The sequence below is a fragment of the Cherax quadricarinatus genome, chromosome 39 (genome assembly GCF_038502225.1).
Source record: "Cherax quadricarinatus isolate ZL_2023a chromosome 39, ASM3850222v1, whole genome shotgun sequence".
Classification (NCBI taxonomy): domain Eukaryota; kingdom Metazoa; phylum Arthropoda; class Malacostraca; order Decapoda; family Parastacidae; genus Cherax; species Cherax quadricarinatus.
In genome coordinates, this window is record NC_091330.1 from 17,106,130 (window position 1) to 17,122,445 (window position 16,316).

Here is a 16,316-nt window from a genome sequence, read left to right on the forward strand (position 1 = left end):
TTTAACAGCTGTTCCTGGAATTGCTGGGATGTTGCATCCGGAGGCTTGTAGACTACCACAATGACTAGGTTTTGGTTCTCGACCTTTACTGCTAAAACTTCCACTACATCATTTGAGACATTAAGCAGTTCTGTGCAAACAAGTGACTCTGCAATGTACAGGCCAACCCCCCCCTTTTGCCTGTTCACTCTGTCACATCTGTGTAGGTTGTAACCTGGGATCCATATTTCGTTGTCCAAGTGATCCTTTATGTGGGTCTCAGTGAAAGCCGCGAACATTGCCTTTGCCTCTGCAAGCAGTCCACGGATGAAAGGTATTTTGTTGTTTGTTGCTGGCTTTAGACCCTGTATATTTGCAAAGAAGAATGTTATCGGACTGGTGGTATTGTTGGTACTGGGGGGGGATTTTTTTTTCGGCATTAGTATCTGTATCTGTTGGTTTGGAGTGGAGGCCATCGACTGTGGTTCCACTCCAGGAATGACTGGATTTGGTGTACGTCCCATCTGTTTTTCCAGATTTCCCATGCCAGCAGATACCAAGTGCATAGTATGTGCACAGGCTTGGTTTCCGTTTGCCTTGGGTTTCTGTGACTGTATTCCCTGTTGGTGCATGTTTCCCTGTCTTACTTCTATCATCCCTAGCACCAACAATGGAGCTCCCACCAGTTGTTTTTGGTAATATATCCTCACTATTGCTAGTGGAGTCCTATTGTTTGCTATTTCCTGCGGTATTTCTAGTTTGCAATATTGGTTTTATCTTATCTTTGACTACACTTGTTTCCCTACTATGGCTCCTGTCCCCTATGAGGTCATTAATATGTATTCCTTCCTGCGTATAATTCCCGACTACCTGGACAAAATCTCCAGCTTCACCATTACTGTCTCCCAGGACAGCATCTCCAGCTTCACCATTACTGTCTCCCAGGACAGCACCTCCAGCTTCACCATTACTGTCTCCCAGGACAGCACCTCCAGCTTCACCATTACTGTCTCCCAGGACAGCACCTCCAGCTTCACCATTACTGTCTCCCAGGACAGCACTATCAGCCCCACATTTACTGACTACCAGGACTTCATCTCCAGCCTTACAGTTTCTGACTACATGGCCAGTATCAAGGGCAGTACCATTCAGCCCAGACTTTTTATGTTCCCATCTGTTGTAGAAAGCTTCCAGGTTTTCTATGAAAGCAGCTTTGATGTTGTCCTCTTTTAATACCCTTGTGATTTTAGTCCACAGATTTATCTCATTTGGGCATACCCAAAAACATTTCCCTGTTTTAATACTGCTTGTAGCTAGTTCTTGGATATATGCACAAGGGGCGTGACACCAATTTCCACAAAAAATGACAATTTATCCATGTGGAAGCCCATTTGTTTGACTGACCACAGACTACACACAGCTTCATAATGATTTGAATGGTTGATTTACTGCAATTCTACTAGCAACCTCTTGAATATTCTATTAATAACCTCCTTAAATGAAGCTCTAGCTATTTGTATTTCTGTTTCTAACTGTTTTTGTATATTGGACAGCTTACCGTGCACGTTCCTGATATATATTTAATGTTTGTTTTTATAAGGGCGCCTACAACCCCATCCGTTTACAGTCTGCTTTATTGTCCAACGAAACCGTTAGAAACCAGTCAAGGGTTCGGTCCAGTCAAGGGTTCGGACCAGTCAAGGGTTCGGACCAGTCAAGGGTTCGGACCAGTCAAGGGTTCAGACCAGTCGATCTGATCTGATCAGTGGGTCGCTTATTTAAAACATACTGGTCGGTGATTTGGGCTAACACATGAAGGATCTACTGGAAATTATCTACCCGAGTAATATGTGAGTAATATGATTGATACAAAAGTATAACTTGCGTGTTGAAGAAACCGGTGACTGCTGGCAGCTCCTACAATGACGAACGGTCGACCTCCACCCTTGTTTATCAATCGCTGTATCTAGCTTTTCTATTTTTTTTTCGGTTCCACCACAATAAATGCTATATTATCACTATAGTTGACTGGTGGAAATTTTGGAGGAAGGACGCTTTTTCTGTAGTAATATTTGCTTCTCGTTGTGTATATTGCGACCGCTGGTAACTACAGGTTATATGAAATTCACAGTATACGTCTGGTATTTCAAGAAAAAAGAAACTAATGAAAGTCACTCCACTCCACTAAGTACCATTATAATACTGGTTAGTTGCTACTACAACACTGTATTCTGCTATTCACTGGTATCACTAGATTATATGCGAGTACACTAGCAGGCCAGGAAGATTATTAAAAACAGCTGACCACTGTGGTAAGATTCTGGCGACTTCTGGCACCTGCCTCTATAGGCTTATCACTTCATTTACAAATTCACCTGTTTTCAAATGACACTTTAGCCTTTATCATCAATATACTAGGGACCACTGTAGTATACACTATACACTATGTATACTCAATGTTATCAGGGAGACTTTCTTTCCTCTGACACGAAAAGTTCAATTATTATTATTTTTTTCACACGGGACACAGGCCTATGATTCCCCTCTGGGGAAATTGTAGACAATTTACAATGGAAATGTATAAAAGGAAAAATTAATAACCATGGGAGCTTTTAATATATATGTATATATGTATGTATGTATGTATATATATATATATATATATATATATATATATATATATATATATATATATATATATATATATATATATATATATATATATATATATATATATCGTGCCGAATATGTAAAACTGGTCAATTAGCAAGAACTCATTTAAAATTAAGTCCTTTCTGAAATTTTCTCTTATACGTTTAAAGATATATTTTTTTCATTAATGTTAATGTAAAAAAATTTAATTTTGCTCCAAAAGAATCTTAGAAAACTTACCAAACCTTATTACAACAAGAACAATTTATTTTAGCCTAACCCAACTAAATATATTTTAGATTTGTTTACAATAATTTAATACTAAACAAACACAGTGAAATATATTTTTCTCGTTAGGTTCAGAATGATTTTGGCGAAATTATTGCATACACAAATTTTCACTAGTCCTATATGGTAAGATGAGCGTTGCTATTTAAGCCAAGATCGCAAGTTCTGCCTATTCGGCACGACATATATATATATATATATATATATATATATATATATATATATATATATATATATATATATATAATGAAGAGGGTATTGCTGTTGCTGTAGTTACATACCTAAAGTTTACCTGGAGAGGGTTTCGGGGATCAACGCCCCCGCGGTCTGGTTTGAGACGAGGACTCGTGGTGAATCAGGGTCTGATCAACCAGGCTGTTAATGTTGGCCACACGTAAACCGGCGTATGAACCACAGCTCGGCTGGTCAGTTACTGACTTTAGGTGCCTGTCCAGTGCCTTCTTGAAGACAACCAGGGGTCTACTGGTAATCCCCCTTATGTATGCTGGGAGGCAGTTGAACAGTCTTGGGCCCCTAACACTTACTGTGTTGTCTCTTCGTGTATTCGTGACGCCCCTACTTTTCACTGGGGGGGGGGGAGTTGTCGCATCTCCTGCCCAGTCTTTTGCTTTCGTAGGGCGTGATTTTCGTGTGGAAATTTGGAACTAGTCCCTCTAGGATTTTTCAAGTGTATATTATCGTGTATATTTCTCGCCTGCATTCCAAGAAGTACAAATCAAGGGTCTTCAACCGTTCCCAGTAATTTAGGTGCTTTATCATATTTATACATGCTGTGAAAGTTCTCTGTACATTCTCAAGGTCTGCAATTTCGTCTGCCTTGAAAGGCGCCGTTAGTGTACAGCAATATTCCAGCCTAGAGAAAACAAGAAGCTATTTGAAGAGAATCATCATGGGCTTGTTGTCCCTGGTTTTGAAGGTTATCATTACCCATCCCATTATTGTCCTAGCAGATTTGGTAGATACATTGTTGTGATCTTTGAAAGTGAGATCTTCTGCCATTATCACTCCCGGGTCCTTCACATTAGTTTTTCGTTCTATTGAGTGATTGGAATTTGTTTTATACACTAATACAGTTTTAATTTCCCCTAGTTTTCCATATCCTGTAGTTTTCCACGGCTCGTGTAAAGATTTCGTTGATGTTCGCTTGGAGACTTGCAGTGTCTTCGATGGATGATACTGAAAGATTCCAAGCGGACATCCGCAAAGGAAAACTCGGTGCTGTGGCTTACATTTCTGTGTCAGATATGAGAGTAAGGAATAGGATGGGAGCGAGTACCGCGCATTGTGGAACAAAGTTTTTCACTGTGGCCGCCTCAGACTTTAATCTGTTTACAATTACCCTTTGTGTTCTATTTTTAGGAAGTTTTAGATCCATCTACCAACTTTTCCTGTTATTTCTTTATCACGGATTTTGTGCGCTATTACACCATGGTCGCACTTGTCAAAGGTTTTCACAAAGTCTGTGTATACTACATCTGCATTTTGTTTATCCTCCATTGCCTCTTAAGACCTTGTCATAATGGTCCAGTAGTTGGGACAGGCAGGAGCGGCCTACTCTAAACCCATGTTGGCCTGGGTTGTGTAACTGATGGATATCTAGGTGAGTGACAATCTTGCTTCTTAGAACCCTTTCAAAGAGTTTTATGATCTGGGACATTAGTGCTATAGGTCTGCAATTTTTTTTCAATTGCTTTACTGTCACCTTTCTGGAGAGGGCTGTGTCTGTTGTTTTTAGTAATTGTGGGATGACCCTCGTGTCCATGCTCCCTCTCCATAGAATGCTGAAGGCACGTGACAGGGGCTTCTTGCAGTTTTTGCTGAACACGGAGTTCCACGAGCCTGGGTCTGGGGCCGAGTGATGGGCATGTCGTTCATCGCTTTTTCGAAGTTTTGTGGTGCTGGAGTAATATCAGAGATTTTTGAATTGCCCAAATTCTGAGTCTCGGTTATAAAAAAAACCGTTTAGATTTTCGACTCTTAGTCTGGTTAACGCCTCACTAAACACTGAGTGATATTGGGACTACAGTATCTCACTCATTTCTTTGCTGTCATCTGTGTAAGTCCCATCTCGTCTAAGCAGAGGTCCAATACAGGATGTTGCTTTTGGCCTTATTTTTGACATAAAAAATATATTTTTTTCAAAATTTCATTGATGGCTTTAAGTTCTTCCTGAGTTTCTTACCTCTTGTATGATTCTTTAAGCTTAAGTTCGAGATTTGCTATTTCTCTGACAAGTGCTTCCCTTCGTATTTCAGATATACTGGCTCCTCTCAGCAGCTCTGAGATTCTTCGCCTCCGCCCGTGTAGGGAACATTTCTCTCTTTCTAGTTTACATCTTCTCTTCCTTTTTCTTAAAGCATACCTCAAGTGCCACAGAATTAATTCTTTATAGGCAGAGGTTTGGATCCATATTGTTTAGGATATCTTCCCAGCTTGTTTCATTTAGGACATGGTTGTCCTGAGCCCATTATTTATATATATATATATATATATATATATATATATATATATATATATATATATATATATATATATATATATATATATATATATATATATATATATATATAATATATATATATATATATATATGTCGTGCCGAATAGGCAGAACTTGCGGTCTTGGCTTAAATAGCAATGCTCATCTTGCCATATATGACAAGCGAAAATTTGTGTATGCATTAATTTCGCTAAAATCATTCTGAACCTAACGAAAAAAATATATTTCACTGTGTTTGTTTAGTATTAAATTACTGTAAACAAATGTAAAATATATATAGTTGGGTTAGGCTAAAATAAATTGTTGTTGTTATAAGAAGGTTAGGTAACTTTTCTAAGATTCTTTTGGTGCAAAATTAAAAAAATTTACATTAATATTAATGAAAAAAATATATCTTTAAACGTATAAGAGAAAATTTTAGAAAGGACTTAATTTTAAATGAGTTCTTGCTAATTGACCAGTTTTACATATTCGGCACGACATATATATATATATATATATATATATATATATATATATATATATATATATATATATATATATATATATATATATATATATATATATATATATATATATATATATATGTATATATATTGCGAGAGAGAGAGAGATAGAGATAGATAGATAGATAGAGAGAGAGAGAGAGAGAGAGAGAGAGAGAGAGAGAGAGAGAGAGAGAGAGAGAGAGAGAGAGAGAGAGAGAGAGAGAGAGAGAGAGAGAGAGAGAGAGAGAGAGAGAGAGAGAGAGAGAGAGAGAGAGAGAGAGAGAGAGAGAGAGAGAGAGAGAGAGAGAGAGAGAGAGAGAGAGAGAGAGAGAGAGAGAGAGAGAGAGAGAGAGAGAGAGAGAGCAGCTCCAAGCGTCAGTGCTGGTTATTGATTCGTGGCAAATCCACCTCCATGACCTATGGGGGCCCTCACCTGTCTATCACCTGCCCTCACCTGCCTTCGCCTGCCCTCACCTACCCTCACTTGTCTATCACCAACCACCTACCTATCAGGAAATATTACTTCGGTTTCTCTCCACAGTGCACACTTCTCAGCTGTGGAACTAGTCAGAGTGCAAAGATTTTGTCTTTCCAAGTTTGTGAACGTTGACGCAGCAGATACCTTCACACAACAAGGTCACGTCTGATTCCTAACCCATCCAGAGGCTTAGTAACCCAGGATAACCCAAGAAAAATGTCACGTCTGATTCCTAACCCACTCAGAGGCTTACTAACCCAGGATAACCCAAGAAAAAGGTCACGTCTGATTCCTAACCCACTCAGAGGCTTACTAACCCAGGATAACCCAAGAAAAAGGTCACGTCTGATTCCTAACCCATCCAGAGGCTTAGTAACCCAGGATAACCCAAGAAAAAGGTCACGTCTGATTCCTAACCCACTCAGAGGCTTAGTAACCCAGGATAACCCAAGAAAAAGGTCACGTCTGATTCTTAACCCATCCAGAGGCTTAGTAACCCAGGATAACCCAAGAAAAAGGTCACGTCTGATTCCTGACCCACTCAGAGACTTACTAACCCAGGATAACCTCACACAACAAGGTCACGTCTGATTCCTAACCCACTCAGAGACTTACTAACCCAGGATAACCTCACACAACAAGGTCACGTCTGATTCCTAACCCACTCAGAGACTTACTAACCCAGGATAACCTCACACAACAAGGTCACGTCTGATTCCTAACCCACTCAGAGGCTTACTAACCCAGGATAACCCAAGAAAAAGGTCACGTCTGATTCCTAACTCACTCAGAGGCTTACTAACCCAGGATAACCCAAGAAAAAGGTCACGTCTTATTCCTAACCCATCCAGAGGCTTACTAACCCAGGATAACCCAAGAAAAAGGTCACGTCTGATTCCTAACCCACTCAGAGGCTTCCTAACCCAGGATAACCTAAGAAAAAGGTCACGTCTGATTCCTAACCCACTCAGAGGCTTACTAACCCAGGATAACCCAAGAAAGTCAGACAGCATGTCTTCCAACGGTGTGCTCGAGATGACACCCACAACAACTGGGTGACACCCACAACAACTGGGTGACACCCACAACAACTGGGTGACACCCACAACAACTGGGTGACACCCACAACAACTGGGTGACACCCACAACAACTGGGTGACACCCACAACAACTGGGTGACACCCACAACAACTAGGTGACACCCACAACAACTGGGTGACACCCACAACAACTGGGTGACACCCACAACAACTGGATGACACCCACAACAACTGGATGACACCCACAACAACTGGATGACACCCACAACAACTGGATGACACCCACAACAACTGGATGACACCCACAACAGCTGGGTGACGCCCACAACAACTGGATGACACGCACAACAACTGGATGACACCCACAACAACTGGATGACACCCACAACAACTGGATGACACCCACAACAACTGGATGACACCCACAACAACTGGATGACACTCGCAACAACTGGATGACACCCACAACAACTAGATGACACCCACAACAACTGGATGACACCAACAACAACTGGATGACACCCACAACAACTGGATGACACCCACAACAACTGGATGACACCCATAACAGCTGGATGACTCCCATAACAACTGGGTGACACCCACAACAACTGGGTGACACCTACAACAACTGGGTGACACCCACAACAACTGGATGACACCCACAACAACTGGGTGATACCCACAAGAACTGGGTGACACCCACAACAACTGACACCCACAACAACTGGATGACACCCACAACAACTGGGTGACACCCACTACAACTGGGCGACACCCACAACAACTGGGTGACACCCACAACAAGTGGGTGACACCCACAACAACTGGGTGACGCCCACAACAACTGGGTGACACCCACAACAACTGGATGACACCCACAACACCTGGGTGACACCCACAACAACTGGATGACACCCACAACAAGTGGATGACACCCACAACAACTGGATGACACCCACAACAACTGGATGACACCCACAACAAGTGGATGACACACACAACAAGTGGATGACACCCACAACAAGTGGATGACACACACAACAAGTGGGTGACACCCACAACAACTGGATGACACCCACAACAACTGGATGACACCCACAACAACTGGATGACACCCACAACAAGTGGATGACACACACAACAAGTGGATGACACCCACAACAAGTGGATGACACACACAACAAGTGGATGACACCCACAACAAGTGGATGACACCCACAACAAGTGGATGACACCCACAACAAGTGGATGACACCCACAACAAGTGGATGACACCCACAACAAGTGGATGACACCCACAACAAGTGGATGACACCCACAACAAGTGGATGACACCCACAACAAGTGGATGACACCCACAACAAGTGGATGACACCCACAACAAGTGGATGACACCCACAACAAGTGGATGACACCCACAACAAGTGGATGACACCCACAACAACTGGATGACACCCACAACAAGTGGATGACACCCACAACAGCTGGATGACACCCACAACAACTGGGTGACACCCACAACAGCTGGGTGACACCCACAACAACTGGGTGACACCCACAACAACTGGTTGACACCCAAAACAACTGGGTGACACCCACAACAGCTGGATGACACCCACAACAACTGGGTAACACCCACAACAACTGGGTAACACCCACAACAACTGGGTAACACCCACACCAACTGGGCGACACCCACAACAACTGGATGACACCCACAACAACTGGGTGACACCCACAACAACTGGATGACACCCACAACAACTGGATGACACCCACAACAACTGGGTGACACCCACAACAACTGGATGACACCCACAACAACTGGGTGACACCCACAACAACTGGATGACACCCACAACAACTGGGTAACACCCACAACAACTGGGTAACACCCACAACAACTGGGTAACACCCACAACAACTGGATGACACCCACAACAACTAGGTGACACCCACAACAACTGCATAACACCCACAACAACTGGATGTCACCCACAACAACTGCATAACATCCACAACAACTGGGTGACACCCACAAAAACTGCATAACACCCACAACTGGGTGACACCCACAACAACTGGGTGACACCCACAACACCTGCATAACACCCACAACAACTGGGTGACACCCACAACAGCTGCGTAACACCCACAACAGCTGGGTGACACTCACAACAGCTGGGTGGCACTCACAACAGCTGGGTGGCACTCACAACAGCTGGGTGGCACTCACAACAGCTGGGTGGCATTCAAGTACTTATATACTGCTAGGTTAGCAGTGGCTACAGGTAGCAGGTAACATAATGTCTCAGGATTGAACCCAGGTCCCTCCATTGTAAGCCGAAGGCTCCACCATTAAGTTACCAGGCCTGACATACTGTGTCTGTACTAAGTTCTTGAAGGTATTGTACCAAAGTTAATGAACCTTGTGTGTGTGTATACTCACCTAATTGTGGTTGCAGGGGTCGAGACTCAGCTCCTGGCCCCGCCTCTTCACTGACCGCTACTGGGTCCTCCCTCTCCCTGCTCCATGAGGTTTATCATACCTCGTCTTAAAACTATGTATGGTTTCTGCCTCCACTACATCACTTGCCAGACTATTCCAATTCCTAACAACTCTGTGGCTGAAGAAATACTTCCTAGCATCCCTTTGGCTCATCTGAGTCTTCAACTACCAACTGTGACCCCTTGTTTCTGTGTCCCATCTCTGGAACATCCTGTCTCTGTCCACCTTGTCAATACCACGCGGTATTTTGTATGTCGTTATCATGTCACCCCTGACCCTCCTGTCTTCCAGTATCGTCAGACCGATTTCCCTTAACCTTTCTTCGTATGATATTCCCCTTAGCTCTGGAACTAGCCTTGTTGTAAACCTTTGCACTTTCTCTAATTTCTTGACGTGCTTGACCAGGAGTGGATTCCAAACTGGTGCTGCATACTCCAGTATGGGTTTGACGTATATGGTGTACAGAGTCTTGAACGATTTCTTACTGAGGTATCGGAACGCTATCCTTAGGTTTTCCAGATGCTCGTACACTGCAGCAGTTATCTGACTGATGTTCGCCTCAGATGTGCTCGGTATTATACTCACCCCAAGATCTTTTTCCTTGAGTGAGGTTTGCAGTCTTTGGCCACCTAGACTATACTGTGTCTGCGGTCTTCTTGCCCTTCCCCGATCTTCATGACTTTGCATTTGGCAGGATTAAATTCAAGAAGCCAGTTGTTGGACTAGGCTTGTAGCCTGTCCAGGTCTCTTTGTAGTCCTGTCTGAACTTCGACCGATTTGATTCTCCACATTAACTTCATATCATCTGCAAACAAGAACACTTCTGAGTCTATCCCATTCACATATACCAAAGGCAGCACAGGTCCTAGGAGTGACCCCTGTGGAACTCCGTTTGTCACAGGCGCACACTCTGACACCTCGTCACGTACCATGGCTCGTTGTTGCCTCCCTGTCAGATATTCTCTGATGTGTGCCTGATCCTCTAGCAGTACCCTCTTGTGAGGAACTGTGTAGAAGGCCTTCTTGCAGTCCAAGAAAATGCAGTCTATCCACCCCTCTCTCTCTTGTCTTACTTTTGTCACCTTGTCATAAAACTCCAGTAGGTTTGTGACACAGAATTTTCCTTCCCTGAAACCGTGCTGGTTGTCGATTATACACTTGTTTCTTTCCAGGTGCTCCACCACTCTCCTCCTGATGATCTTTTCCATGATTTTGCATACTATACACGTTAGTGACACAGGTCTGTAGTTTAATACCTCGTGTCTGTCTCCTTTTTTAAAAATTGGGTCTACATTTGCCATCTTCCGTACCACAGGGAGTTGCCCAGTTTCAATGGATGTGTTGAAGATCTTTGTTAGTGGTACACACAACATCTCTGCTCCATCTCTAAGGATCCACGGAGAGATGTTATCTGGTCCCACCGCCTTTGATGCATCAAATTCACATAGCAGCTTCTTCACCTCCTCGGTTATGTGTACCTCATCCAGCACTTGTTGGTGTACCTCCCTGTTCTGATTTCCTGGAGTCCTACCAGTTTCCACTGTCAATACTTCTTTAAATCTCGTATTGAGCTCCACACATACTTCTTGGTCGTTTCTTGTGAACTCATCATCCTTCTTCAGTCTGATTACCTGGTCCTTGACTGTTGTTTTCCTCCTGATGTGGCTATACAACAGCTTCGGGTCAGACTTGACTTTCGATGCTATGTCATTTTCGTCGATGAGCCTCCCTTCTTATCTGTGCATATTCGTTTCTGGCTCTTCGGCTGATCTCTTTATTTTCCTGCGTCTTTTGTCTTCTGTACCTTTTCCATTCTCTAGTACACCTAGTTTTTGCCTCCCTACAACTTTGGATGAACCAAGGTCACGTTCTGGTCTTCCCATTATTTCTGTTTCCCTTGGGAACAAACCTCTCCTCTGCCTCGTTGCATTTTGTCACATAGTCCATCATTTCCTTTACTGGTTTTCCTGCCAGTTCTCTCTCCCGCTGAACGTCTTGCAGGAAGTTCCTCATGCCTGTGTAGTTCCCCCTTTTGTAGTTTGGTTTTTCCCAGCCTATTCCTGCTACTCTCTCCACTTGCAGCTCAACTGTGTAGTCAAAGCACAGAACCACATGGTCACTAGCTCCTAGGGGCCTTTCATACATGATATCCTCGATGTCTGAACTACTCAAGGTGAATACAAGTTTCAGTCTTGTTGGATCATCCTCACCTCTCTCTCTGGTAGTGTCTCTAACATGTTGATGCATGAGGTTTTCCAGTACCACATCCATCATCTTGGCTCTTCATTTTTCAGGACCCCCGTGGGGCTCCAGGTTTTCCCAATCAATCTCCTTGTGATTGAAATCACCCATAATTAGTAACTTTGCTTCCCCCATGTGAACTCTTCTGGCCACCTCGGCTAGTGTGTCGACCTTTGCTTTGTTACCCTTGTATTCTTCTTTTGGCCTCCTGCAGTTTTGTGGCGGGTTGTACATTACTGCAATTACCACCTTATGGCCCTAAGACTGGATTGTTCCAACTAAGTAGTCCCTTTCGCCCATACCATCCATTCCTTCCATTTTCTCAAATCCCCACCGGTTTTCAATGAGTAGTGCAACTCCTTCTCCCCCTCTCCTCCCTCTATTTCTCCTGAGGATTTGATATCCGGGTGGAAAGATTGCATCTGTTATCATCCTGGTGAGTTTTGTTTCTCTGAGCACTATTATGTCTGGGGATGTCTCCTTGATTCTTTCATGCCACTCCTCACACTTATTTGTTATTCCGTCTGCATTTGTATACCACACCTTCAGCTTCTTTCCTAGAACTGTGGTCTGGGGGGTACGTTGGGGTTGGGTAAATGGGGAAGTGTGTATGTGTGTACTCACCTATTTGTACTCGCCTGTTTATGGTTGCAGGGGTCGAGTCATAGCTCCTGGCCCTGCCTCTTCACTGATTGCTACTGGGTCCTCTCTCTCCCTGTTCCAAGAGCTTTATCAAACCTCGTCTTAAAATTATGTATGGTTCCCGCCTCCACTACGTCAATTTCTAGGCTATTCCACTGCCTGACAACTCTATGACTGAAGAAATACTTCCTAATATACCTTTGATTCATCTGAGACTTCAACTTCTAATTATGAACCCTTGCTTCTGTGTCCCATCTCTAGAACATCTTGTCTATTCCGTGCAGTATTTTATATATCATTATCATGTATCCCCTGACCCTCTTGTAATCCAGTGTCCTCAGGTCGATTTCCTTGACTGTTGTTTTCCTCATGATGTGTGTGTGTGTGTGCATGTGTACTCACCTAATTGTGGCTGCAGGGGTCGAGACTCAGCTCCTGGCCCCGCCAGGAACTGTGTGTGTGTGTACTCACCTAATTGTGGTTGCAGGGGTCGAGACTCAGCTCCTGGCCCCGCCAGGAACTGTGTGTGTGTGTGTGTGTGTGTGTGTGTGTGTGTGTGTGTGTGTGTGTGTGTGTGTATGTACTCACCTATTTGTACTCACCTATTTGTGGTTGCGGGGGTCGAGTCATAGCTCCTGGCCCCGCCTCTTCACTGATCGCTACTAGGTCACTCTCCCTGAGCCGTGAGCTTTATCATACCTCTGCTTAAAGCTATGTATGGATCCTGCCTCCACTACATCGCTTCCCAAACTATTCCACTTACTGACTACTCTGTGGCTGAAGAAATACTTCCTAGCATCCCTGTGATTCATCTGTGTCTTCAACTTCCAACTGTGTCCCCTTGTTACTGTGTCCAGTCTCTGGAACATCCTGTCTTTGTCCACCTTGTCAATTCCTCTCAGTATTTTGTATGTCGTTATCATGTCCCCCCTATCTCTCCTGTCCTCCAGTGTCGTCAGGTTGATTTCCCTTAACCTCTCCTCGTAGGACATACCTCTTAGCTCTGGGACTAGTCTTGTTGCAAACCTTTGCACTTTCTCTAGTTTCTTTACGTGCTTGGCTAGGTGTGGGTTCCAAACTGGTGCCGCATACTCCAATATGGGCCTAACGTACACGGTGTACAGGGTCCTGAACGATTCCTTATTAAGATGTCGGAATGCTGTTCTGAGGTTTGCCAGGCGCCCATATGCTGCAGCAGTTATTTGGTTGATGTGCGCTTCAGGAGATATGCCTGGTGTTATACTCACCCCAAGATCTTTTTCCTTGAGTGAGGTTTGTAGTCTCTGGCCCCCTAGACTGTACTCCGTCTGCGGTCTTCTTTGCCCTTCCCCAATCTTCATGACTTTGCACTTGGTGGGATTGAACTCCAGGAGCCAATTGCTGGACCAGGTCTGCAGCCTGTCCAGATCCCTTTGTAGTTCTGCCTGGTCTTCGATCGAGTGAATTCTTCTCATCAACTTCACGTCATCTGCAAACAGGGACACCTCAGAGTCTATTCCTTCCGTCATGTCGTTGACAAATACCAGAAACAGCACTGGTCCTAGGACTGACCCCTGTGGGACCCCGCTGGTCACAGGTGCCCACTCTGACACCTCGCCATGTACCATGACTCGCTGCTGTCTTCCTGACAAGTATTCCCTGATCCATTGTAGTGCCTTCCCTGTTATCCCTGCTTGGTCCTCCAGTTTTTGCACCAATCTCTTGTGTGGAACTGTGTCAAACGCCTTCTTGCAGTCCAAGAATATGCAATCCACCCACCCCTCTCTCTCTTCTCTTACTGCTGTCACCATGTCATAGAACTCCAGTAGGTTTGTGACACAGGATTTCCCGTCCCTGAAACCATGTTGGCTGCTGTTGATGAGATCATTCCTTTCTAGGTGTTCCACCACTCTTCTCCTGATAATCTTCTCCATGATTTTGCATACTATACATGTCAGTGACACTGGTCTGCAGTTTAATGCTTCATGTCTGTCTCCTTTTTTAAAGACTGGGACTACATTTGCTGTCTTCCATGCCTCAGGCAATCTCCCTGTTTCGATAGATGTATTGAATATTGTTGTTAGGGGTACACATAGCGCCTCTGCTCCCTCTCTCAATACCCATGGGGAGATGTTATCTGGCCCCATTGCCTTTGAGGTATCTAGCTCACTCAGAAGCCTCTTCACTTCTTCCTCGGTTGTGTGCACTGTGTCCAGCACATGGTGGTGTGCCCCACCTCTCCGTCTTTCTGGAGCCCCTTCTGTCTCCTCTGTGAACACTTCTTTGAATCTCTTGTTGAGTTCCTCACATACTTCACTGTCATTTCTTGTTGTCTCTCCTCCTTCCTTCCTTAGCCTGATTACCTGGTCCTTGACTGTTGTTTTCCTCCTGATGTGGCTGTACAACAGTTTCGGGTCAGATTTGGCTTTCGCTGCTATGTCATTTTCATATTGTCTTTGGGCCTCCTTTCTTATCTGTGTATATTCGTTTCTGATTCTACGACTGCTCTCCTTATTCTCCTGGGTCCTTTGCCTTCTATATTTCTTTCATTCCCTAGCACACTTGGTTTTTGCCTCCCTGCACCTTTGGGTAAACCATGGGCTCATCCTGGCTTTTTCATTATTCCTGTTACCCTTGGGTACAAACCTCTCCTCAGCCTCCTTGCATTTTGTTGCTACATATTCCATCATCTCATTAACTGGCTTCCCTGCCAGTTCTCTGTCCCACTGAACCCCTTTCAGGAAGTTCCTCATTCCTGTGTAGTCCCCTTTCTTGTAGTTTGGCTTCATTCGTCCTGGCCTTCCTGCTTCTCCCTCCACTTGTAGCTCTACTGTGTATTCGAAGCTTAAAACCACATGGTCACTGGTCCCAAGGGGTCTTTCATATGTGATGTCCTCGATATCTGCACTACTCAAGGTGAATACTAAGTCCAGCCTTGCTGGTTCATCCTCTCCTCTCTCTCTTGTAGTGTCCCTTACATGTTGGTACATGAAGGTTTCCAGTACAACCTCCATCATCTTAGCCCTCCATGTATCTTGGCCCCCATGCAGGTCCAAGTTCTCCCAATCGATCTCCTTGTGGTTAAAGTCACCCATGATCAGGAGCTTTGCCCTGCATGCATGAGCTCTTCTGGCCACTCTAGCCAGTGTGTCAACCATCGCTCTATTTCTCTCGTCGTACTCTTGCCTTGGCCTCCTGCTGTTCTGTGGTGGGTTATACATCACTGCTATTACCACTTTGGGACCTCCAGAGTGAAGCGTTCCCGCTATGTAATCAATTTCTTCTCCGCTGTCTCCTCTCTCCAGCTCATCAAAATTCCAGCGATTTTTGATCAGCAATGCCACTCCTCCACCCCCCTGTTCCCTATGTCTTTCCTCAGGATTTGGTATCCCGTTGAAAAGATGGCATCTGTTATCATACCTGTAAGCTTGGTTTCAGTGAGAGCTATGATGTCCGGTGATGCCTCTTTGACTCTTTCATGCCACTCCTCCCACTTA